This window comes from Spinacia oleracea, chromosome 6 (genome assembly GCF_020520425.1).
Source record: "Spinacia oleracea cultivar Varoflay chromosome 6, BTI_SOV_V1, whole genome shotgun sequence".
Classification (NCBI taxonomy): Eukaryota; Viridiplantae; Streptophyta; class Magnoliopsida; order Caryophyllales; family Amaranthaceae; genus Spinacia; species Spinacia oleracea.
The window spans coordinates 106,714,142-106,739,712 of NC_079492.1; the positions used below are offsets into that span (position 1 = coordinate 106,714,142).

At 40.4% G+C, this 25,571-nt stretch overlaps 2 long non-coding RNA genes across 2 annotated transcripts in view; one reads left to right on the plus strand and one right to left on the minus strand.

The window, feature by feature from the left end:
- The window catches only part of LOC130463989 (uncharacterized), a 35,719-nt gene that overhangs the window by 658 nt on the left and 9,490 nt on the right, over window positions 1–25,571 (plus strand). The window lies entirely within an intron of this gene.
- Window positions 4,649–11,156, minus strand: LOC130463988 (uncharacterized). Its single transcript, XR_008924271.1, has 5 exons — window positions 10,753–11,156; window positions 10,047–10,182; window positions 8,972–9,099; window positions 8,243–8,392; window positions 4,649–4,902 (listed from the first exon to the last, which is right to left on the minus strand). It is a non-coding gene; the product is annotated as an uncharacterized lncRNA (long non-coding RNA).

Consider the following 25,571-nt stretch of genomic DNA (forward strand, 5'->3'; position numbering starts at 1 on the left):
TGATTGCGGTTGTGGTAGCCTTGCAATTGAACTAGTTTGGAATACTGGATGCAGATATTGTGAGGGGGTCGAAAAAGCACGAGGCTAATGCGTGACCTCGTCCCTCGTGGGCGTGACGTTGTCAGATCAAGTGTAATTGGATCTCCTGTGAGTTTACACCCAATCGACTAGTAATATAGGAGTCGCCATTCAGTTTTTAACGACAATGAGAAAAACTGACAAAACCCGATTATCGTGACATAAAGGGAGTGCCATTATGTTCGACCACGACAGCCATAGGTTCCCTTGTGATCCCTGGTGTGGGGATCTCTCAACGTACACCCGCAGGGCAGAGATTGAGAGTTCGGGGGACTGTAACTACCGAGAGGAGTGCTCATCGATAATGCTCCTGAGGCAGGTTATCCTTACTAACTCAGCATAAATAATTGAAGGGACATGCGTTAAACTATTAAACTATTCTGAATTGATTTTAGCAATATGCAACACATAATACTAAATCGATCGTGATAATCTTATTTAGATTGATTTAAGGTACCTAGCATGATAATTCAATTGTCCAGGGTATTATCTTATTAGGCGTGATAGATAAATCAAATTAATAGTTTGACAATTTTATAAAAGGGTGATGAAAGCGATTAAATCATATGAGGGACACATTACAACGCACCCTTGAGAGGTGCGTTGTGGTTCTCAGAAAACTAACCACTTGGCTTTGCTATTTCTCCTTTTATTTAGCGAATCTCGGGTTTCCAAGCAATGTTCCAGTATTTAGGCTTAATTCATCAAGCTACAAGGGGCAGGATGCGTTCTATTCAACTTTTGGGTCGATTGCGACAGAACGCCGGATCAATTTCGCAGCGTGAGTGTAGACACCTACTTTTGTCCCCATTCCCGAAAGGGAAAGTTCGATGATGAGAACATAAATCTCCACTTGACAACGCATCTCCTATAAAATAACGAATCTCAATTCCCCTTTTCATTTCACCAGAAACCTGCTATTTATAGAAACCTGCTATTTATGGAAACCTGCTAAAAATAGTAACTGTCGTAATGGGTAGTTGTTAAAAGTGGCAAGTCATAAAAGATAGAAACCTGTCAGAATTAGGTGTTGCACTCCAACATAAATCCTAAATGAGATAGAAATTACGAGAGAATCCTATTCCTAATACGATTCGAAAATAAGAGTTACGTATTAATTAAAATCCTAACGAGCCTAGAGTTCGTAATGGGCCCAGATGCATTCCATCATAAAATTAATACGCACTAAAAGACTCGATTAAAGTCTCATACACCCCGGATTCTAAGAATCCTAATCTGACAAAGAAACGGCCCAGACCCTATTTTCAACGCCTGGCTCTGGGCGCCGAAATCTTCGGCGCCCAGCCCTGGGCGCTGAAAATACCCGGGTACGTGTTTTCTCCTAATTCCTCGTGGATTAGAGTTCTACAATTCTATCTTTCCACAAACTCTTTCCTATAAATAGGGCCCTAAGTTCGACGTGAAAAGAACAACACAATTATTATTCTAAGTATTGACACTAAACCCCTAAGCCTAAGCCTCACGCTGCAAAACTGATCACGCGTTCTGTCGCAATCGATCCATAAATCGAACAGAACGTATCCCGTCCCATGATTTGAGATTCGTTAAATAAAAGGAGAAATAGCAAAGTCAAAGTGGTTAGTTTTCTGAGAACCGTGACGCACCTCTTAAGGGTGCGTCGTAATGTGCCCCTTCGCATGATTTAATTGCTTTCCTCGCCCTTTTATGAACTGTTAAACTAATTAAATCTGATTGTTCTATCACGCCTAATAAAGATAATATGTCGGAAAATTGGATTATCATGCTAGGTCCCTTAAAACAATCTAAATCAGATAATCGCGTTCGATCTAGTACTATATGTTGCATATTGTTAAAATCAACTCAGATTAGTTTAATAGTTAACGCATGTCCCTTCAATTATTTATGCTGAGCTAGTAAGGATATCCTGCCTCTGGAGTTATCGAAGAGCGAGTACTCCTCTCGGTAGTTACAGTCCCCCGAACCCTCAATCTCTACCTTGCGGGTGTATGTTGAGAGATCCCCACACCAGGGATCACAAGGGAACCTATGGCCGTCGTGGTCAAACATAATTGCACTCCCTTTATGTCACGATAACCGGGTTTTGTCAGTTTTTCTCATTGTCGTTAAAAACTGAATGGCGACTCCTATATTACTAGTCAATAGGGTGTAAACTCACAGGAAATCCAATTACACTTGATTTGACAAAAAGAAACGTCACACCCACGAGGGACAAGGTCACGCATTGGCCTCGTGCTTTTTCGACCCCCTCACAGTGGCGACTCCACTGGGGATAGTGAAGGAAATACTCGTGCTTGTAGCTAATCAAAATAGCCGAAGGGTGAAATGATCCTACCCCACGTTTATTTCCCCATCAAGTTGGGACGACCTGAAAATCAGCATATTAATGTGAACGGACAGAACCGCATAACGAATCTTGGCTCCCTTGATATTTCATCTCGGGAGTTGGGACTAAGGATACCCATCGTCAACCGGGGGGTGCATACGCTTCGAATGTTGTCCACTCGGCACTTTCGCTCGTAGTACACCCGTCCCAAACCCAATCGCTCACCCATTAGGTCCCTCTCATTGGTGCATGCCCCCTTGGCTTACATCGTGATTGGTCTCTTGGGCGAAATTCGTCTGTTGAAGGCACTACCTCGACCGGGGCATGTGTTGGATCTGCGATAGAAGCGGTACCAAGCCAGGCGCAAAAACTATCCATAGAAGCCTATCATAAACTACATGACATATTATTATTGCCTCATGATGTAATGTTAGTTATGTGTAGCGAAATATGTGATTGTGTGTGACAAACAATGTTAGAAAACCAACGACCTTAAAAAATTGCCCAAACATTCATAAACCGATTTGCCAAAGAGTTATACCGAAATACGTGTTCCGCAAACCCGAACGATCGCCACAAAAATAAGCGACGCTCGGGATGGCCTGTAACGAATCCCACAAACGCTGCACAACGCGTAAAGGACGTTATTAGGCAAGCACGCAAAATCGAAGTCGCATAAACAAAAGTAGACGCAAACAGAAAACGAGAACCAGCCAGGGACGCATTTTCAACGCCCCTGGCTGGGCGCCATAATTTCTCACGCCCTACGCTGGGCGCTGAAGTTGCTGCCTGGCCATTTGGTCAGGCGCAGCAGCCTCGGTGCCCGCGCAATAAATATGTAGCAAAAAAACATTCGTAAAAAATTGCTACAAGGGCGTATGAAAAGCACTCGATTCTTAAAGCGACTAAAAAATATATAAATAACTCTTCGAGTCGTTGTTAGGCCTCCTACGACGACAATGCTCGGCACCAAAACCGAACATGCCAATAACTATGAATGTCACAATGGGCAAGTGTTTCGAAAATCCAAAGAATGACCAAAAAGAAAGAACCAAAAGTGTACCAACAAAAGAAAGAGCGAAGAAACCAATAGAGAGAGTCAAAGTCTAGACTAAGTAATGCTTGAAACTTTGGGGCCTAAACTTTAGCTTATCTTATGCATAGGACTGGTCCTACCACTTGGTGCCGATCGGGAAATCAAAGGTTAGTACGTCTCAAAGATACATCGCCAACACCAGGTTTAGTGACTCCAAGCTCCGTCCGTCATCCCTCATTTCAAGGATCTCCGCTTCCCCAACCTCGATTCGCACCCTCAAACATGTCCATCGAAGAATTGCGAGACCAGATGGCCCAAATGACCCAACTCATGGGCCAACTGAAAATGGAAAACGAAGCCTTAGCGGCTGCGCAAGCCAAAAATGACCTCGATAACGAGAAGAGGATTGAAAAAATGGTCCTACGGCAAACCATGGGGAGCAAGTACTTCTCCCTTGATCCTGAACCTTTTCCTGGCAAACTACCAGAAAAGTTTAGTTCATCTGACTTACCAAAGTTTAAAGCCACGGACAATCCTCTTGATCATCTATTGAGCTTTGTGAATGCTATGAACTTGAAAGGCGTGGACAAATCCATGTATTTACCTGCCTTTCCTTTGTCCTTGGAACCTGTGCCGCTCAAATGGTACTACCACCAGGACCCTAAGCTCTTCCCCACTTGGGAAGACTTTGTCAATGTCTTCATCAAGCAATACTCGTCGAACATGGATTTTCAAGTCACCATGCGCGAGCTGGAAGTTCTCTTCCAAAAGAAAAATGAAGGTTTCACAACCTACTTTGCTAGATGGAGGGACCAGGCGGCCCAGCTAATCAATAGGCCTCCCGAAACAGAATTGGTCCAAAAATTCATTGACAACCTGGACCCGGCTTACAGACAACACCTTAGGTACCTGGGACTTGACACTTTCAAAAGAGGAAAAAACATCATAAGTTGCCCTTAAAATAGGCTTATAAGTTGCCAATTGCAAGGGCAACATATGGGGGGTCACTTTTGTGAAATTATCAAAGGTTGCCCTTAACAAGGGCAACTTATGTGAAACTTATAAGTTGCCCTTGTCGCATACAAGGGCAACTTATAAGTTTCACATAAGTTGCTCTTGTTGCAAACAAGGGCAACTTTTAAGTTTTTTTTTTTTTAAAAAAAAAAATCTGCAATATAAAATCCTGCATTATAATTTATAAAATACTGTTTCACCAAACATCATCTTGACATTCCTCAAAAATGATATAAATTTTAAATTTCCAATAATATTTCTGAATTAATTCAAATGTAATCAATTAAATCGATAAATAACAAAATAATGTAAGAGTCACGGATAACTACAAGCCTGCTCTAATTATTACACTGGGGTAATTCACAATCGTTGAAGTAAGTAGCCCACTTGTCTCGAACTTCATCCAACTCCTCTTTGGTGAAGGGCCCTCCCTTGTAGTTGTGAAAACCTTTAAAACAACAACGTACATGCAAACCAATAAATTAAATTAAATTTCATATGCAAAAACAGAAATTATATTGGTCGCGAAAACAACTTTCTGAGTGTACTAAGATTCATTTCAAGTTCTTTATGCACATCTAAGGCTCATTTGGGTCGATATATGTCATTTATGGCCAAAAATGGAATTTTTTATACCAACTACCAACAAACGAACCTATTTCCACATTCTAACCATTTTTCATGATTTATATGATTAGTTATATGTTTATGAAACCCATTTCAAGTTCGTTATGCAAGCCTAAGGGTCATTTGGGTCGATATAGGCCATTTATGGCCAAAAATGGCATTTTCGATCCCAACTACCAACAAACGAACCTATTTCCATATTCTAAACGTTTTTCATGATTCATATGATTAATTATATGTTCATAGACTCATTTTAAGTTCGTTATGCACGTCTATGGGTCATTTGGGTCGATATATGTCATTTATGGCCAAAAATGGCATTTTCGATCCCAACTATCAACAAACGAACTTATATTCAAATTTTAAACCTTTTTCATAATTCATATAATTAGTTATATATTTATAAGACTCATTTCACGTTCGTTATGCACGTCTATGGGTCATTTGGGTCGATATAGGTCATTTATGGCCAAAAATGGCATTTTCGATCCCAACTATCAACAAACGAACTTATATTCAAATTCTAAACCTTTTTCATGATTCATATGATTAGTTATATGTTTATAAGACTCATTTCAAGTTCGTGATGCATGCCTATGGGTCATTTGGGTCGATATAGGTCATTTATGGCAAAAAATGGCATTTTCAATACCAACTACAACCAAACGAACCGATTTCTATATTCTAAACCTTTTTCATGATTCATATGATTAGTTATATGTTTACAAGACTCATTTCAAGTTCGTTATGCACGCCTATGCGTCGATATAGGTCATTTATGGCCAAAAATGGCATTTTCGATCCCAACTATCAACAAACGAACTTATATTCAAATTCTAAACCTTTTTGATGATTTATATGATTATTTATATGTTTATGAAACTCATTTCACGTTCGTTATGCACGCTTAAGGGTCATTTGGGTCGATAAAGGTCATTTATGGCCAAAAATGGCATTTTCGATCCCAACTACCAACAAACGAACGTATTTCCATATTCTAAACGTTTTTCATGATTCATATGATTAGTTATATGTTTATAAGAATAATTTCAAGTTTGTTATGCACGCCTATGGGTCATTTGGGTCGATAGAAGTCATTTATGGCCAAAAATGGCATTTTCGATCCCAACTACCAACAAACAAACCTATTTCTACATTCTAAACCTTTTTAATGATTCATATGATTAGTGATATGATTATGAAACTCATTTCAAGTTCGTTATGCACGCCTATTGGTCATTTCGGTCGATATAGGTCATTTATGGCCAAAAATGGCATTTTTGATCCCAAATATCAACAAATGCACCTAAGGACAATTTCTAACTCTTTTTTATGTCTCATATGCTTAGTTAGAGGTTACTAAGATTCATTTCAAGTTCTTTATGCACTCATAAGGATCATTTGGGACGATATAGGTCATATTTGGCTCAAAATGGCATTTTCGAACCCAAATATCAACAAACGAACCTAAGGACACTTTCTAAATATTTTTTATGTTTCATATGCTTAGTTAGAGGTCACTAAGATTGTTTTCAAGTTCTTTATGCACATCTAAGGCTCATTTGACGCGATATAGGTCATATTTGGCCAAAAGTGGGATTTTCGATCCCAAATATCAACAAATGAACCTAAGGACACTTTCTAAACTTTTTTTATGTTTCATATGCTTAGTTTGAGGTTACTAAGATTTATTTCAAGTTCTTGAATTGACCAAAGTAGATGAGAAGAAGGATTGGCAACCTAATACTAAGTGTATTAAACTTGCAAAGGTTTTAGAATTCCTATTTTGGTTCATTAGTTAAGTGTTGGGAGCGAAAACGACTATTTTAGTCAAAATATGACATGTAAGAATCGAACGAGCCTTAAACACTATCTACACAATTCACAACAATAATGATTTTCTTTCTAATGATTTAGGATTTGTTTAGTTGTTCTTACATCATGATATAGTGTTTGTTGTATTATATGAGACCTTAAGCTATACGTTATCATGTTATGGCTATTCTCGATGGATCTGCTACTGCTCTACTTATCTATTTATTTGTTGTGCAGCAGCAGCAGCAACAACAACAACAACAACAATACAGAGCCAACTGCAGCTGCCACATCAACATTACAGAGCCAACTGCAGCAGCAACTAGTCAACTACAGCAACAGTATAAAGTAGTACAGAAACAGTAGCAGAGCATAGAAGTACAGAGACGAGTAGAGCAGAACGAGAAGAATACATCAGAACAGAAGCAGTAGAGAGCAGAGCAGAGCCACAAAGCAACAACAGAAGCAGTAAAGAAGCAGAGCTAACTTTCTAATGACTAAAAGTAAAGTGCAAAAGCATCAGTTTAAAAATTTTAAAACTACCACAAGCTGATTTAATAACAACCACAACAATATTACCCGTTACATGATGTTATATTTCTCCTGGCAGGTGGCAGGTGGCAGGTGGATAGTACTAAAAATTTCTAAACGCTTACTGGTATTTATAAAAATGACAACAACATTTCTATTATCATTATATCCAAGCTTTGATAATAAGACTCCAATATTTTTCAATTTAATTTCATAATCATAAAATTAGCCATTTATCATCTTCTAGACTACCAAGAACTCCTATTATTTAGGTAACATCAAATAGAAAAGTCCTTAGCTCAAATGTGATTATTAGTATTTTTATTTTATTTTTACTTTTTCAAATCTCTATTTTATCTTAATAAATTCTTATTGTTTTATTTGTAAATGCTGACTTATTATCATTTTTCTTGGAAACTCAAATAGCATCACTACTTGGAGATTTTATGCTAAAAGACATTGGTTTGGGGTTTTATTTAGACTAGTTGATCAATTGTGACTTGTAGGTCTCTAGGTAAGTTGCAAAAGTTAGCTATTTTCCATCATATGGAAGCAAGTATATTTCTACAATCTACAAAGAACAATGTTCAATAGTTATAGATTTAAGGAAGAATGTATTTTTGATGAGCATGGTAAGAATTTATCAATCACAACTTGTCCTTTCTGAAATATCATACTAAAATTGTTACCTACAACCACTCATTAGCAGGAATCTCTCCCCCTACCACAAAAATCCTGTCATGTTTAGCAACCATTGGGAATTTAACTTTCATGATTTTTTTCATACACATGTGATACTGAGAATAGAAATTTACCGAAAACATCCTTCTGATCAAACTCAGATTCACGTCCAAGGGTGGTTTTCTCAATTACAGTTCTCTCCTCCCATAGATGATCCAGTAGCTGACACAGTCATAAGGAAGCCACGGTGGTTGCAAAATCCTTTACAAAATAATGTTTATCCCCTGGCATAAATCCAGAAATATTATTCCAGCAATTATAAAACATATTCTTTTAATAAACCACAGTTAACTTATCCAATAAATTATGCCAACCAAACAATTAAAAATCCAAAAAATCAAGCATTGAGGATATTAAAGGTGGGGGAATGGGGATCCGAAGTTTGCATCAATAATACTAAGCCAAAAACAGAAAACAAGGATAATAATCTTCATCATCCAAATCAATAAACAAAGAGAATAGAGCATATAGTCACATATTCAAGTCTTCCTGTAAACCAATTATCTAGCAATAAAGAAACGTCTGATCACCAATCTGCATTAGCTCTCTAGAAGAATAACAAATTTCAATTCAGACCTTAAAAACAACCTCAAGCACATATAATAACACAGATGTTTCAGTAGGGTATCCCTAATGCATATTCTGAAATTCAACACAGCAAGACAAAATGTAATGAGTAATGTGTCTTATATAACTAGCTAAAACAAATATGTTTGACAATTAGCTAAAACAAATCTGTTTGACAACACAGCAAGACAAAGAGATAAATGTGTTTTAGTCTCCACAAGTATTGACATACTTACATATTCAATATTGAGAGAGTTTTGTCCAACTTCATCCGTCAATGCTTTTGTAAGTGATTTCTGTCCAACTTTAACAGTTACACTCTCCCTATCCCATCCTATCCATTTGACCTCGAAGCCATTAGAACCTGCGAAAACAGACAAAGTAAATTACTTACCACCTTCCCTTTCTGATTAAACAAAAAGATCACGAAGATGCACTAAACCTACAACATTCCAAAACCAGAATGATAAACCGTTTCATCGTTTGGATTACATGTCCAAATTCAAGCAATCAGAGGAACGCGCAACAGTCACAAATTTTAATTTCAATCAACCATGATCAATATATAATATGATACTCATCCATGAGAGAACTTACGATCCCTCCTGCATTAATATTTAGCTTTCAGTTATCGTCACACATCCTTACTTTTGAGACTGGAAGACAATTAGTTACCACCAGCAATCTTTGTTTGCACGGCGTTTCTTCTTTTCGACAGCCCATCGTAGTCTACTACAAGTTACCAAATTCTTAGTATCGATGCAGTCCTCATTGTACAAGAACCATTACAATAACTAATTATTCCGCGCAAACTACTTCTTGATTATGCTAAATGATCACAATGCTAAAAGACGATTCAGAAATATCGGGCTGCAACTTTATAAAACAATGCTAAACTAAAGTATATTTGGATTAGTTATCTTCTCCAAACTTCAAACAATTACAACAACCTGGTTAGTGATTATAATCAATTGTACTATAGTGGTTTTGATAAAAATGAATTAAATTAAAGTGCAAATATATGTTAAACACATTAGCCAAGACAGTAATGCATATATAAATATAGAAAAAGTAGCACACATTTCAATTAACATGCAGCGAGCACCTTAGAACTCCTAGAACCATCCATCCTTCTTGTTTTTAACTAGGTAAGTCTTCCTATATGTGTTATAAGGCTTGCCACTTCTTGCAGTAGTGACAGTTATAAAAACAATCATCTTTAAATAGCAATTCCTCTTAGAAAAATTAAGGGAGTCAGAAGAAAACATATATTAGAGCAACCAAGGGTATTGTGCGAAAACATATACTTACAGCAATTTCGTTTGCTCTCCTTAATTAGTTGATTAGCATTTAACTCCTTTAAATCCTTGACTTCTTCTACTATTTTAAATGGAGTAGATTCCAGTGGTTGCGGCTTCAAGATTTTCCAAATATGACTTCATAACCACTAGCAAAGCTCATCGATTATAGGGAAACAATTCATATTAGTAATTTCATAAGTTAAAAGAACAAGTGAGAATTTCTAAAAGCTAAAAATATCAGTGCAATAGACACACAATGACGGAAGATTTTTGGTTCCTAACTGGATGTACGATAGACACTTTTTAATAAAATGCACATAAACTGAGGTGTATCATTACTCTAAACAAGAAAGGCTATGGAATGACAGACGGCAGTGCACGACTCAAAACCAGGAGATAAGATTGTCCTAAATATTAATTCCTAATTCACAAATTCACAATTCAATTCACAATTCACAATTCACAATTCAATTATTTAAATCTTAATTCCTAATTCAATCAACATCTTATTTAATTCAATCAACATCAACATTCACAATTCAATTCCTAAATCTTAGTCCTAATTCACAAATTCACAATTTAATTACTTAAGTATCACAATTCACAAATTATTAATATATTACAACTCACAAATTCACAAATCACAATTCAAATATTCAATTATTATCAATAGTTTAAAATTTTATGTTTAATAAATACAAACAAATCAACAATACCTCACGAGTCACGGTTGTTGTCTTACTGAATCGGGCTTCCTCAATCCTCGGTGCTCGGCTCCTCCTCTTCCTTGGTGTTCGACGCCTCGACGCCTCGCCGGTGCTCGACTGCTGAATCGGGCTTCAACGATGCTCGGATAGAATTTAAATGATGAAAACGGTGGCTCCTCCTCTTCCTCGGTGCTCGATGCCTCGACGGCTCGCCTGCTCGGTGACTACTGACTCGGTTCCTCTTCCTCGCGAATCGTCGGTGACTTGTTTCTCATTCCTCGAACTCGAATGCTGCGTCGAAGAGAGAGAGAGGGAGTAGGGAGATGGGTTGCTGCGGCGAAGAGACGGGTTGCTGGGTGAGAGAGACGTTGAGGGAGGAAAGGCCGGGGTTTTTTTTTTCTTTTTTTTCAATTACTAGGTTAAAAGTTGCGTTTGTTTAGAGGGAAATTTCAGATTTTTATTTTTTTAATTTTTTTGTTCTTAAAGGTTGCACTTGTTTAATAAGGGCAACTTTTGTTGAGCAACCTATAAGGTTTTTTCCTCTAGTGATATATGTGGGAATAAAAATCGAGGACGACCTCGCAAAAACAATACAAAGTAAACCCGCATACAAAAGCAACACCTACAACAGGGGCAACACATCCCAAGCCCAAGAAGTCCATGCCGTAGAGGAAACTCCCGCCCGAAGAAACCCTGGAAGATGGGTCCGAGACCGAAATTTTGCCCCACTCGGATCGACTTTGGTACAAGCCTTTGAAAGACTAACCAATCAAGGAAAGTTAAGGCCTATATGCCCCACCCGTGACCCTCCTGTCAAGAACAAATATTGGGTCGAAGGCACCTACTGCAAATTCCATCAAGAAAATGGGCATGACACTGAAAACTGCTGGGGCCTAAAACATACGATCCAGGACATGATAGAGGATGAAGTGATACCGCTCCCTAATGTTGGCAAACCCAACAACAACAAAAGCCCACTCGGCTCTTGTCACCTCTCTCTCGACCAACCAGAAAATGAGAACTTAGACCCTACGGTGTATATTACACCTCAAGGTGCACCACTCGCTGTGGTCCCTATGGATCGAATCGAGGGAGAAGTGTGCGGTGTGTGGGATGATGATGCTGAAGATATCTACCTGTCTCAAGTCTCGTGCCAGGACCTCTTTACTGAAACCTGGCCCGGGTATGCTCTCATTGACACCACCCCTCAGGAACCTGAAGTTGACAATCTCACCCGATCCGGAAGGATGTATCAATCGGATATTCGCCCACCCCCTATGGACGATATCCCAGTCAGACAAACTCCTGAGAATGGACGGCACACCACCGTCGCGGAAGTCATTAAAAATCCTCTCTTGAAGCAGCTAAAAAGAACCAAGGCCGAGATTACCATCTGGGACCTCATGTGTACTTCAAAGGAACATCGCAAAAAGCTTATCCGCTCACTTGACCTCATCTCGGTACCTACAGATATCACACCTGACTCATTGGTTAGCCACGTCAAGAGAGATGCTGGAGAAAAGGCCATAGTTTTCACTGACCAAGACTTGCCCAAGGAGGGGGGTACTCATAACAAAGCCCTCTATCTAGTGGTCGGATGCAAAGGACAAAACATCCCCCTAGCGCTCGTAGATAACGGTTCAGCGGTTAACGTTTGCCCATTACGAACCGCCCATTGCTTGGGGCTAGGAAACGATGACTTCCAAACCTCCACGCAAGGGGTACGAGCCTACTATAACTCTCGAAGGCCTGTGTTGGGAAAAATCAACCTTACAATACAAACCGGGCCTGTGGCACGCACCACAGAGTTTCAAATAATCGACATTAAGCCCACTTTCAACCTCCTCTTGGGGCGACCTTGGTTCCATGACGTGGGAGGTGTGGCTTCTACCTTGCACCAAATGGTTAAACGTAACCATAACGGGGTAATACTGGAAATCCGCGCCCCTCCCCTCGACGTCAATTGTATTATGGTTGGAACGGCTGAAACTGCAGACGACCTTTATGGGTTTCAAATGGATGAAGCAATCCAGTTCGTCGAAAATTATGATCCAGCATTCCTAGACCCGCGCGCATCCCGAGTCGTCCTTAGAATGCTGTTAGCTCAAGGTTATTTCCCAGGAACCCCATTGGGCATAAGGAAGAAGGAATACACATTCCATCCTTTACCCAACAAATCTACTCCCTTTGGCTTAGGCTATGAACCAACAGAGGAAGATATTGCTGACCGTCTGTCTAGGCTACGCCTCAACAAGGCCAAACAAACCACCCTCCTTCCCCCATATCAAAGGACCCTTAACGGGATGTTCATTTGGGAAGGAGGAGAACACTCATGCTGTGATTTCCCTGAACCCTTCGTTCAGGATGGCTGGCTAAAACCCGGATTTGAAATTTTCCATGACTGCCACACCTTGGATGAGGCACCCCACCTCACCAAGACCAAAACAGCTGAAATATTGGACAACCAGGCTCTATGGACATTGTTTAACGAATCGAGGCCTATGGAGGACGAGACTGTAATGACTATCCTAGCTTTACAAGATGAAGGTTTCGATCCAACCCGGTTAATCTCTCCTGCATCAACACTAGAAGAGATCGAGAACGGATGGGTGAAGACATATCAGTGGGTCAACGCAAAAGGAATAGAATTCAAGATGAGTACCGGTGAAGGACCAAAGTTTTACGAGACTAAACCCAAGGCTTGAGCCATATAGAGCACCATAGTAAAAAGCGCCTAGTAGTTCTTTAGATTGGTAGAAAAAATAAAAGGCTTTAGATGGTCCTAAGACCCCTTAGAATATAGGTTAATTTTATTTCAGTGTGTTTTCCTTACTTTCCGAATTAATAAAGGCGTAATATTCCTCCTAAAAACTTTATTTCTAACACTAAATGAGCACCAAACGTACTTGCAAAGAGGCGGCCCACTCTAGGCCCAATAAACAAGGCCCACTCGGTCTTGAATCGTGACATCGAAATTCATCAAACCCCAAAAGAGAACCACATTATCATATTACCTAAACATGAGGGTCTACCCCATGCAACCCAAAGAAATCAAAAGGAAATCAAATCCAAACCATGCAAATGTTGCTCAAGAAAAAAACTCATAAAAATAAACACCGCCCCCGGCATCAACACGCACCTTAGCCCACTCAAAAGCCTACACAAAGATCTTCATATCTTCCACACACTAACCCGATTCTCAAAACCGTTTCAAGTCACGAATAGGAAAAATTAATCCGGACAAAAATGCGTCTCACGCTAACAGTAAAAAAAAAGCCTCCGAAATAGCCTCAAAATTGATTTTAATACGAGTAAAAAGCAAAGAAATAAATGCAAGAATATGTGAAGCAAAGCGTCAAAAACGACCGCCCAGAAATCAATTTCAGCGCCCAGGGTTGGGCGCCGAAATCTCTGACGCCCCAGCCTGGGCGTTGAAACTCTCTGCCTGCCTAAATTTTTTTTTCCACAAGTGCTCGTCATTTTATCCGCACATAACGGAAAAATAACGAACACTTGGGGGGTACAGCACGTATCCAGATATGCGTACCACTCCAAAAAAAATAGCCGTACAAAAAACACATGGAATTTCATTTTTTATACGCGGCTCACGGCGAAAACAGCAGACGAAAATAATGATGATACTTCACTCATTTGACCGATTAAAAAATATGTTTCTACCTCAGGGCATATCTATTAAGATCCGGCATCCTAGAATTTATTCTAGCTAGAACTACGCACGACCTGATTCTAACAAAGATACGTAGGCAATCTTATTTATGGATTCGGTCCAATTAAAATAGCAAAATATATATACATTGTGCAAAAGTGTTAGACATACATAAAATGAAAAAAGAGGAGAAGCAAAAAATGAAAGTAGAACTAAAATACGCCTTTATTAAAAAATGATAAGAAGGAAAACAAAAGTGCTAGGAATGAAAAACAAACACAACTTAAATAAATAAAGGGCACCTACACCCTAGTAAGAACTACACTACTCTAGTTCTTCCGGATCATCAAATAAAGTCTTATAGAGGGCAATGTTCGCAGGGTCCACCCCCACAGGTCTCTGCACTGCCCCTATATCAATCTCCATAAGAACCGGCTCCTGGATACTAACTTCCAAAGATGCCGAGGCTTCAGAAACATTCCCAGTTTGAACATTTACAGCCTGCTCAGCCTCAAGGGCACAGACAATGGTGGGAGAAGGATTATCAACATCAACTAGATTAGTCACTGTTTCTACAGGCGGCTTAGCCTTCCTAACCCATACATTGTTCCGGCAACGATCTCCGCGAGAGCTTGCATTTCTTTTAGCAATGGCAGACCCCTTCATGTTAGGCATCTTCTTAGGCCTAGAACTGGAACGGGGAGGAACTTCCTTTCGCTTTCGATCAGGACGAGCTTTCACAGTCTTAATACCATGGGTGCGAGGATTGGCGGAATCACGGCCCTCATACCTAACCCGAATACGTGGTATCAAAAGCTCAGCCGGCTCTCCATTTCGAGCCTCGGTCCTCACAGCTTTATCATCGGAACTCATCCACAACTTGTAGTTTTCAGAAAGACCCACAAAGCCATTTGTAGTTACGGTCCAACGCGGGAGACCATCATAATACTTAGCCCGTGCTTGAACCCGTGCTTGTGAAAAGGCCGCTACTTTAGGTGGTACCGTATCAGAAAAGGGGATGGTCTGCCTTAAGCCGTATTGACGCATGACTCGGTAAGGAAAGATATAAATGGGCCGGGATAGCCCCAACAAAGAAACATAAACCGATACATCAGAACCCCCCGTCATAGTAGTCAAACCCCACCACGGTACCACCCACTTAATAGAACAGATACAATGAGTAAAAAAGGAGGTCCACTCGGCCTCGTCCTGGCCTCGGTGCAAACACTTCCGGTTACCCAAGGCTATAGGGCGATAGTGTTTAGGATCGGCAGGAATTTCTAATAACCTAAGTCGTTCCATGAGCCAAATCTGCAAAAAACGGGTACAATCAGATCAAAAAATAATAAATAAACAAACGAAGCCTGGGGCGTAATTTCAACGCCCAGGACTAGACGCCGAAAATTCTAACGCCCAGCCCTGGGCGCTGAAATTCAGCTCCAGGCAGGACGAGTAAAAAAGAATGCAAAAAAAAAAGATGCGCAAGGAAAAGATCAATTACCTGCAGTAATAGGGGGCTCCCCTTAAAATATTCAGATTTGGCATCCTTCTTCAGTTCATCCGCAATCAGCAAAGTCTCGGCAACAACCAATGGTATGATAGAATAGCAGCTTTCCATTTGGCTAATCAAGGGGATCAACCTTATGTCACCGAACTCACCATTGTTATTCGACAGCAAATGATGATTCAACAAGCAAAATACAAGGGCTCGAATGTTCAATTTTTGTTCAATCATATTTTTGCTAGGTCTAAAGTGGTGTTTTACAAGCTTTGCCAAATTAACCCCATCACCCACAACAATCTCAGCAAGCATGTTAGCATCTAGTCCTAGGAAAGTCCCTATGGTTATTTTACCCTCTTCAATGGTGCTAGGAGTGGCAGGAGTAGCATTAGTAGGATAACCAAGGATCGCGGCAAATTCGTCTGGCAAAGGACATATTTCGTTGCCCCAAAAGACAAAAACATGATGATCGGAGTCCCAAAAGCCTAGGGATGCATGCAGGAAGTTATAATCAATATTAATTTGTTGTAAGCCTAAAAGTACCTCTAAGTGGTATTCTTTCAACAAAGCCTTTTCTGTAGGAGTAAGGGCTCGTAGCCAACGCCTAACAGCCCGTTGGAGTGAGAAAGGAGGAATCGACATAACGAAAGCAAGGAGTAATTAAAAACGCAGCAATTACAAGAGAGAAGAAAATTGAGAGTGATAGAAAATAGGGACGTATCTAGCCCCTATATATAGCTGAAGACATCAAGTGACATCCTGATCCCATTCGGAAACGCGTAAAGAAATCTGAAAACCAAAAATCGCCAGGAGAGGACTTTCAGCGCCCACGGCTGGGCGCCGAAATAATTAACGCCCTTCCTAGGGCGCTGAAAATGCAGCCCAAGGCCCAGATTTCACAAAACGCGGAACAGGAAAGGACTTAAAGCCGTGTCGCTAGACGCGAGGTCCTCTTGCAATTAAGATCAAGCCCAAAAGCACCTTTAGCACCCAAATATCAAAAATGAATGTTAAAACTTGGTCAAAACTTAGACTCGTCTCAAGGAATATATGTGTACATTTTTTAAAACAAATATGAGCAAAATAAATATCAAGGTCATTCTTCGAAACACCAAAAAATATATTGTTAAGTCGTTGGTTTCTCAAAATGAAAAATGTTTGTTTGTCAAAAGATTAATCCGGGCCAAGCTAAACCGAATCTTATTTGAAAATAAACTTTGTCGCCCGAAAACTGAAGTCGCACTCCACGACTTCGTCAAAATAGCATACCACTATAAAGGTCACTCGCACGTACGAGCATGATCCCAGACATGATTAAAAGATATTATAAGCTACGTACTTCTCTTGGCAAAAAATGACCGGCGAGCCCAATCGCTTGGGGGCTCGCGAAAAAATATATACTCCAACAAAGAGTGTGCAAGGTTAAAATCATGTTCCCGGACTAATATCGTTAACAGAAATATACACAGTGTGGGCCCACTTATAGGACACACTTAATCAGGAAATATTGCGACCCACCAACAGGTTGCAAACACAAAAGCCCTTCTACATAGGCAAAATGAAAAGAAAGTAAGAAATTCAAAATGGGCCCGCCCACCTTCAACGGGCGGGGTCTGCGTCACTAGCCGCGCAAGTCCTTAGTTTTCGAAAAATAAAGTCTTCCAAATTCAAAATAGGCTCGCCATCTTCAGCCGGCGGGGTCTACGTCACAAACCACGTAGGTCCTTATTTTCAAAAAAGCACAAAAAAATTTCAAAACAGATTCGTCCACTTCTATCGGACGGGGTGTCCACCCTTAGCGGACAGGTTAGCCATCTTCAGCCGGCGGGGTCTACGTCACAAACCGCGTAGGTCCTTATTTTCAAAACATCAAAACAGATTCGTCCACTTCTATCGGACGGGGCATCCACCCTCAGCGGACAGGCTCGCCATCTTCAGCTGGCGGGGTCTGCGTCACTAACCGTGCAGGTCCTTAGTCGCTGCAGCGATAACTTTTTACGGTTTTCCCTTTTTCCAAAAATTAAAGGATTGGTTTTCCGTTTTTCCAAAAAAGAACGATGTGCTGGATTTTCCTTCGTTTTACGTCCCATAAAAACAAGGAGGTTTTCTCGTTTAGCTAACCCTAAAAATGAGAATCTTTAAAAACATTTTTTACTCTCGTGATTGGGCTTGGCCAGGCCCAATTACACTTTATAGCTTTGATTTCGAAAACATTCGTAGCTACTCCCAATGAAAAAGTGAGGGAGTTTCTATGCCTCTTTAGATGCTTCCAATGACAAAGTGAGGGACTTTATATACGATCCGTTGACAAATCCCAATGACACGTGAGGGATATGTCGACACTTCCAGTGACGACCCTTAAGTCAAATGTTATCTCTCGGGGGCTCGTGAGACCCTCGCAAAAGCAGGTCACCATGACTTGTGTGTCGCACTCCGTCTAATACTTTGACCATCGTCTTACTCCAAGACTCAGCCAAAGTGGGGGCTAACTGTAGACACCTACTTTTGTCCCCATTCCCGAAAGGGAAGGTTCGATGATGAGAACATAAATCTCCACTTGACAACGCATCTCCTATAAAATAACGTATCTCAATTCCCTCTTTCATTTCACCCGAAACCTGCTATTTATAGAAACCTGCTATTTATGGAAACCTACTAAAAATAGTAACTGCCGTAATGGGTAGTTGTTAAAAGTGGCAAGTCATAAAACATAGAAACCTGTCAGAATTAGGTGTTGCACTCCAACATAAATCCTAAATGAGATAGAAATTGCGAGAGAATCCTATTCCTAATACGATTCGAAAATAAGAGTTACGTATTAATTAAAATCCTAACAAGCCTAGAGTTCGTAATGGGCCTAGATGCATTCCATCATAAAATTAATACGCACTAAAAGATTCGATTAAAGTCTCATACACCCCGGATTCTAAGAATCCTAATCTGACAAAGAAACGGCCCAGACCCTATTTTCAACGCCTGGCTCTGGGCGCTGAAAATACCCGGGTACGTGTTTTCTCCTAATTCCTCGTGGATTAGAGTTCTACAATTCTATCTTTCCACGAACTCTTTTCCATAAATAGGGCCCTAAGTTCGACGTGAAAAGAACAACACACAATTATTATTCTGAGTATTGACTCTAAACCCCTAAGCCTAAGCCTCACGCTGCAAAACTGATCACGCGTTCTGTCGCAATCGATCCAAACATCGAACAGAACGTATCCTGTCCCGTAATTTGAGATTCGTTAAATAAAAGGAGAAATAGCAAAGTCAAAGTGGTTAGTTTTATGAGAACCGTGACGCACCTCTCAAGGGTGCGTCGTAATGTGCCCCTTCGCATGATTTAATTGCTTTCCTCGCCCTTTTATGAACTGTTAAACTAATTAAATCTGATTGTCCTATCACGCCTAATAAAGATAATATGTCGGGAAATTGGATTATCATGCTAGGTCCCTTAAAACAATCTAAATCAGATAATCGCGTTCGATCTAGTACTATATGTTGCATATTGTTAAAATCAACTCAGATTAGTTTAATAGTTAACGCATGTCCCTTCAATTATTTATGCTGAGCTAGTAAGGATATCCTGCCTCTGGAGTTATTGAAGAGCGAGTACTCCTCTCGGTAGTTACAGTCCCCCGAACCCTCAATCTCTACCTTGCGGGTGTATGTTGAGAGATCCCCACACCAGGGATCACAAGGGAACCTATGGCCGTCGTGGTCAAACATAATTTCACTCCCTTTATGTCACGATAACCGGGTTTTGTCAGTTTTTCTCATTGTCGTTAAAAACTGAATGGCGACTCCTATATTACTAGTTAATTGGGTGTAAACTCACAGGAAATCCAATTACACTTGATTTGACAAACAGAAACGTCACACCCACGAGGGACAAGGTCACGCATTAGCCTCGTGCTTTTTCGACCCCCTCACAGTGAGGCTTAGGCTTAAGGCTAGAGTCAATACTCATATTATGGAACTGTGTGTTATTTTCACGTCGGTTTTAGGCTGTATTTATAGGAAAAGAGTGTGTGGAAAGATAGATTTTAAGATACGAATCCAAAAAGAATCCGGAGATAAAACGGCCCCAAGCATTTTCAGCGCCAGGGTTGGGCGCCGAAGATTTTGGCGCCCAGACCCAGGCGTTGAAAATGGGATCTGGACCGAGTTCTTTGTCAGATTTGGACTCTTAGAACACGTAGCTTTTGAGATTTATCCGAGTCCTTTAGTGCGTATTAACTTATGACGGAATGCGTCTGGGCCCGTTACGAACTCTAGGTTCGTTGGGAATTTAATTAATACGTAACTCTTATTTTCGAATTATACCAGGAATGCAAATTCTATCTCTTTTAGGATTTATGTTGGAGTGCAACACCTAATTCTGACAGGTTTCTATCTTTTATGACTTTGCCACTTTTAACAACTACCTTTTACGGCAGTTACTATTCTTAGCAGGTTTCTACAAATAGCAGCTTTGGCTGAAATGAAAGGGTGATTGAGATCCGTTATTTTATAGGAGATGCGTTGCCAAGTGGAGATTTATGTTCTCATCATCGAACCTTCCCTTTCGGGAATGGGGACAAAAGTAGGTGTCTACAGTTAGCCCCCACTTTGACTGAGTCTCGAGATGAGACGATGGTCAAAGTACTAGACGGAGTGCGTCATACAAGCCATGGTGTATGTGACCTGTTTTGCGAGGGTCTCACGAGCCCCGAAGTGATAACATTTGACTTAAGGGTTATCACTTGAAGTGTTAACACATTCCTCACACGCCATTGGAATTTGTTAACTGATAGTATAGAAACTCCCTCACTTTGTCATTGGAAGTATCTAAAGATGTTTTCGAAATCAAAGCTATAAAGTGTAACTAGGCCTGGCCAAGCCTAATCACGAGGTAAAATGTTTTTAAAGATTCTCATATTCAGGGTTAGCTAAACGAGAAAACCCCCTTGTAAAACGAAGAAAAAATCTAGCACATCGCTTTTTTTTGGAAAAGCGGAAAACCAATCCTTTGATTTTTGGAAAAGGAAAACCATCTTTGATTTTTGGAAAAGGGAAACCATCCTTTGATTTTTGGAAAAGGATAAACTGGGAAAAGTTATCGCTGCAGCGACTAAGGACCTGCGTGGTTAGTGACGCAGACCCCGCCCGCTGAAGGTGGGCGAGCCTGTCTGCTGAGGGTGGACACCCCGTCGATAGAAGTGGACGAATCTGTTTTGATGTTTTGAAAATAAGGACCTACGCGGTTTGTGACGTAGACCCCGCCCGCTGAAGGTGGGCGAGCCCTGTCCGCTAAGGGTGGACGCCCCGCCCGCTGGAGGTGAGCGAACTTGAATTCGTCTTTTCGATTTGGGACTCGCGTGGCACGTGCCGCGATCTTGCCCGATTGAGGTGGGCAAGTCCCTATTTCATTTGTTCTTGTGATTTATTTTGAGAATTTCTTTTTATTCATTCTTGTAAGAGCGAATTCTTTCGAGGGATGCTCGGATTTAGTTGCAACCTGAATGTGGGTTGACAACGTGCTTAGACGGACCATTGTCTTGTGGTCATCATCTTTCATGGTTTTGAGCTAGGCTTTACGGCTTAATTTTTCCACTACCTGGGTCCTTGATTAGGGGACTATGTATAAGTATCAACGGCGACCTTTGTCTTGAGGTCGTAATCCGGTTTTATCTTTTGAGATTATCCAAACACGGGACTTCGTATAGCGTAGTCTGGGAATATTGTTTTAACTTTGCATACTCTCTTTTGAAATATATATTTTCTTTCGAGCCCCCAAGCACTCGTGCTTGACAGTCATTTCTTGTCAAAGAGGTTCCTTGGGGATACGCATTTTGTAATGTCCTTGATCGTGTTTGGGATCGTGCTCGTAAGTGCGAGCGATCTTTGTAGTGGTGTGCTACTCTTAACAAAGCCGTGAGGTGCGACTTTCAGTAAAGAAATCGGCAATTTTCGAGTCGAATGGATACGGCAGGGCCCTATAGAAGTCAGGGCTTCTTTTGGGCCTGGGCTCATTTTTGGCGCCCAGGCCTGGGCGTTAGAAATAATTCACGCCCAAGTGGGGCGTTGAAAATATTGTTTGGGCTGGTCTTTTGATGACACAGTTGGCCTCTTGTTCTTTCGTTTATTTCACTTGGAAATTCTACGTATTCTCTTCTCTTTGTTTTTCTTTTTTTTTTGGAACGTAGAATTTTATTAGAGATCACAATGAGTTGAGTGATCGTGATGATTTCTCGAGAAGCCGTAGCCGATTGGTGGACTACGGTGTTTGTCGCTTTGGGGCAATTATTTACAGGAACTGCCGCTCTTAAGGCGTACAGTTATTGCAATAGTTGGGCGAGTCAATATGGCCCGAGGAACATACCTTGAGGTGTAAGACTTTGATCGTGTATATATTTTTTTTATTTTTCTACGGTCGTTTCGTAGCTTGGAACCCCCAAGTATGCATGTTGGGATGCTTCCTTTTGGCGTACGATTTTTGTAGGTTCTTTCGAGAAAGATGCCTTGGGGTCCCGCTCGTGTAGGTGCGAGCTATCCCTTCCTGGTAGGTAATATTTTGCTACCTTCAATCCTTAATGTAGAAGTCATGTGGCTTGCGTTTTGAATTTGGGCGATAAGTAGTCTTTGCCTCATGCTCTTGGTCGTGCCCGCATTAGAGCAATATGTCTTACTCTTTTTTTTTAGACTTGTACCGTGGGACGGTTGAACTTATGGTGCGACGTAGGCTTGTGTGGCCTAACAGCGTGTCTTAGAACATTCCTCCAAGTGTTGGGATATCATTATTATTTTTTGCATTGGAGTACTTCATCATGCCTTGTTCAGGTGCTCGAACAAGTGTAGCACCTTCTGCGTGGGTGTGCACGGCTTATTACTTCGTTCGATGCGAGGATTCATAGATGTTTCTTTCTTTTCTTTTTTTTTATCCTTGATTTTTCTTTCGCGTAGACTGTGTAACGGGCGCTTGTAGGGCGAGCGTTATGTGCAGTAGTTTGATCGGAGTTTTGGTGACTCGCGATTTTCAGTTACCCTTGTTAGTGGGGTGACTTTATATATTCTAAGTAGCGCTTAGAATTTGGGAGGGGTTGTAGCCATTCTAAGGTTCGTTTTACACGATCGAACCTTAGGATTGTGCCCCTATGACGTGTGTATAGAATTAGCGTCGAGAATTTGCGATAAAATCGTTATTTCGAGCATTTTTAGAGTGTCTTTCTCAAGCCCCCAATTGTAGCTACAGGATTGGCTCGGTGCTATAATGCTTGGCATACGTTTTTATGCATTCATGGTGACATGGATCATGAATAGTTTGAACCAGACTCGTTTAGTGCGAGGTACGTTCGAGTAGTGATTTGCTACTTCTCTTGTAATTGTCGTATTGTGCGACATTGCCATGGTCAAGGTAGTCACATGTTGAAGTGTGCCTTGACCAAAAGCTAGGTGCCTTTCTTTACCCATAATCATATTTAGAAATCTTTTTTACTCATTTGCAACATCTAAATAAACGCATACTTAGCTTAAACCAACGAAACTTTATTATGTTCGAAGAAGTCTTTGAAAATTATTTGAAGCCCGAGTCCTACTGTGTACAATCCGAGGTGTCCCAAGTAAGTTGACTTATAGAAGGGTTCGTACATGATTACATGAGTGAATCAAAATACTGTTACGATTTTCGGAATGTTGTCTAAGGATTTGCTGGAAGCCAGGGTGCAGGCGTCAAGATATTACTTGTGCCCGTGTGGCACATGCTTTAGGCTTTTAGGGCCATCTTTTCCAGAATTGCGGGAATATAAACCGCTTTCAAATTGACTTAGATTTACTTGGTGTATGTCTGCACAAAAGGTCAAGGTATACTTAGTTCTTTCCCTAGTTCTTTCATTTCAATTTTTAGCCCCCAGTTGCTATTATGTCTTCTCATTAATGATTCTTTAAGATTTCGATTTTAGATGCCTGTGTCATATGTCTGAGTAGGGTGAGCCTTGGTTAAGTGCCAAGTCCTATTGACAATGTCTGATTTTTTCAAAAGGGGATTCGCAAGCATTTGAATTACCATGAACGGGTGCCCTGAGTTCGAAGGAACGATGGGGCGATGCCGTAGAACAATCTTCTTTATTGCAAGCTTACTGCCTTTACTACTTGTTGGCGATTATGATTGTGTCTAGTGGTGAAAGAAGGTCTTTAAGTGAGTTACTTTGCTTTAGGGAGGGTCAAGTCGAGTACTTTAGAGGTCATGGACGCTCGCGCTAGCCCCCATTCAATTGAGGCAAAGCGATCTTTTGAGTATTGGCTAAGTGCCTAGGAGTGTGAGTGCTCCTTATGGCAAGGGTACGTGCCCTTATTATTTTTCGATGTGTGCTCATTTTGGCATCTTGATGACTTGGATTCTTCCTTTGACTTAAATTTTTCTTTCGATTTGGATTGCAAGTAATTAAATTTCAATAAGGGACTCTATTTTTTATTCTTGTTATTCTATAGGCTTTAAAATTTTTGCAAATTGATTGGACCGAATCATGGATTGCCTACGTATCCGCCTTAAATAGATTTAATTTGGAATCAGGTCTTGCGTAGTTCTTAGCCAGAAAATGGTTTCTTAGAATGCCGATTTTAAACAAGTACGTTCGAGTGGAATCGTAATGTTTGAAATAGGGTGAAATAAGTCTACGAAAATTTTGGAGCGCGCGTATTTTGCGTATTTTATATGATCTTCTACCCCCAAGTGTTCGTTATTCTTCCGTTGTATATAGGAAAATATACGAACACTTTTAGGAATTGGGAGTTGAAAAGTGATAAGCAAGAACGGCGCCCAGGGCTGGGCGTTATTATTTTTGGCGCCCAGGTCTGGTCGTTGAAAACGTGTTCTGGGCTGCCTTTTTGTGCTGCTCCTTTTCGTTTTGTGCCAAATATTTGCGAATCTTTTTTGTGCGCTAAATGTTTTTTTTTAGACGAACTTTAAAGGCGCTTTGCAAAGTTTCTTTTTTATTATTATTATTATTATTATTATATTTTTTTATTTTTTTTACGTTAAGCGTAGAACGTACTTTTCATTTGTCTTTTTTTTTATTCGTGACTCAAGACGGCTTGAAAGATGGGTTGAATGAGATAGGATAATTTGTATAGGCATTAGTCAAGCATGAGGATTGGAAAGGGTAGAAGGTCGTAGAACTTTATGTAGTTTTTTTGGTATGATTTGGATTGGTTGACTCAATTCTTTTCCTTCGTTTACTTGGGTAAATTTCGCACTTTGGGAGGTACGGGCTAAGTATTTCATGGCTCGCTCTTTTCGCTCTCCCTTTTCTCTTTCTCTTTTTTCTTTTTTGCTTGGGATTTCTCCCCCTTTTATTTGGGCTAAAAGGTAGATGGTTGTGGTCTTTGAGTCACGAGGCGAGACTAAGTGAGCCTCGTTTGGTAGGCCTATAGTGGACCTTTAATTTTAGTAGGCCTAGGATGGACCTTTAAATTGTCTTACTTTGCAAGCGTATTTAGTCGTTTCGTAAAATGTTTTATTGAAAATTAACGAAAGAATTACATCGAAAATAATTTTTTTGCTTCTTTTCAGATTCCAGTTTCCGGGATTTAATTGGAAGTTGTGATTTAGACTCGAACTTTCATTAATTTTTCTGATTATAACCCGTGTATGAATACAAGGAGGTGGCCTAGACTCAAAATAAT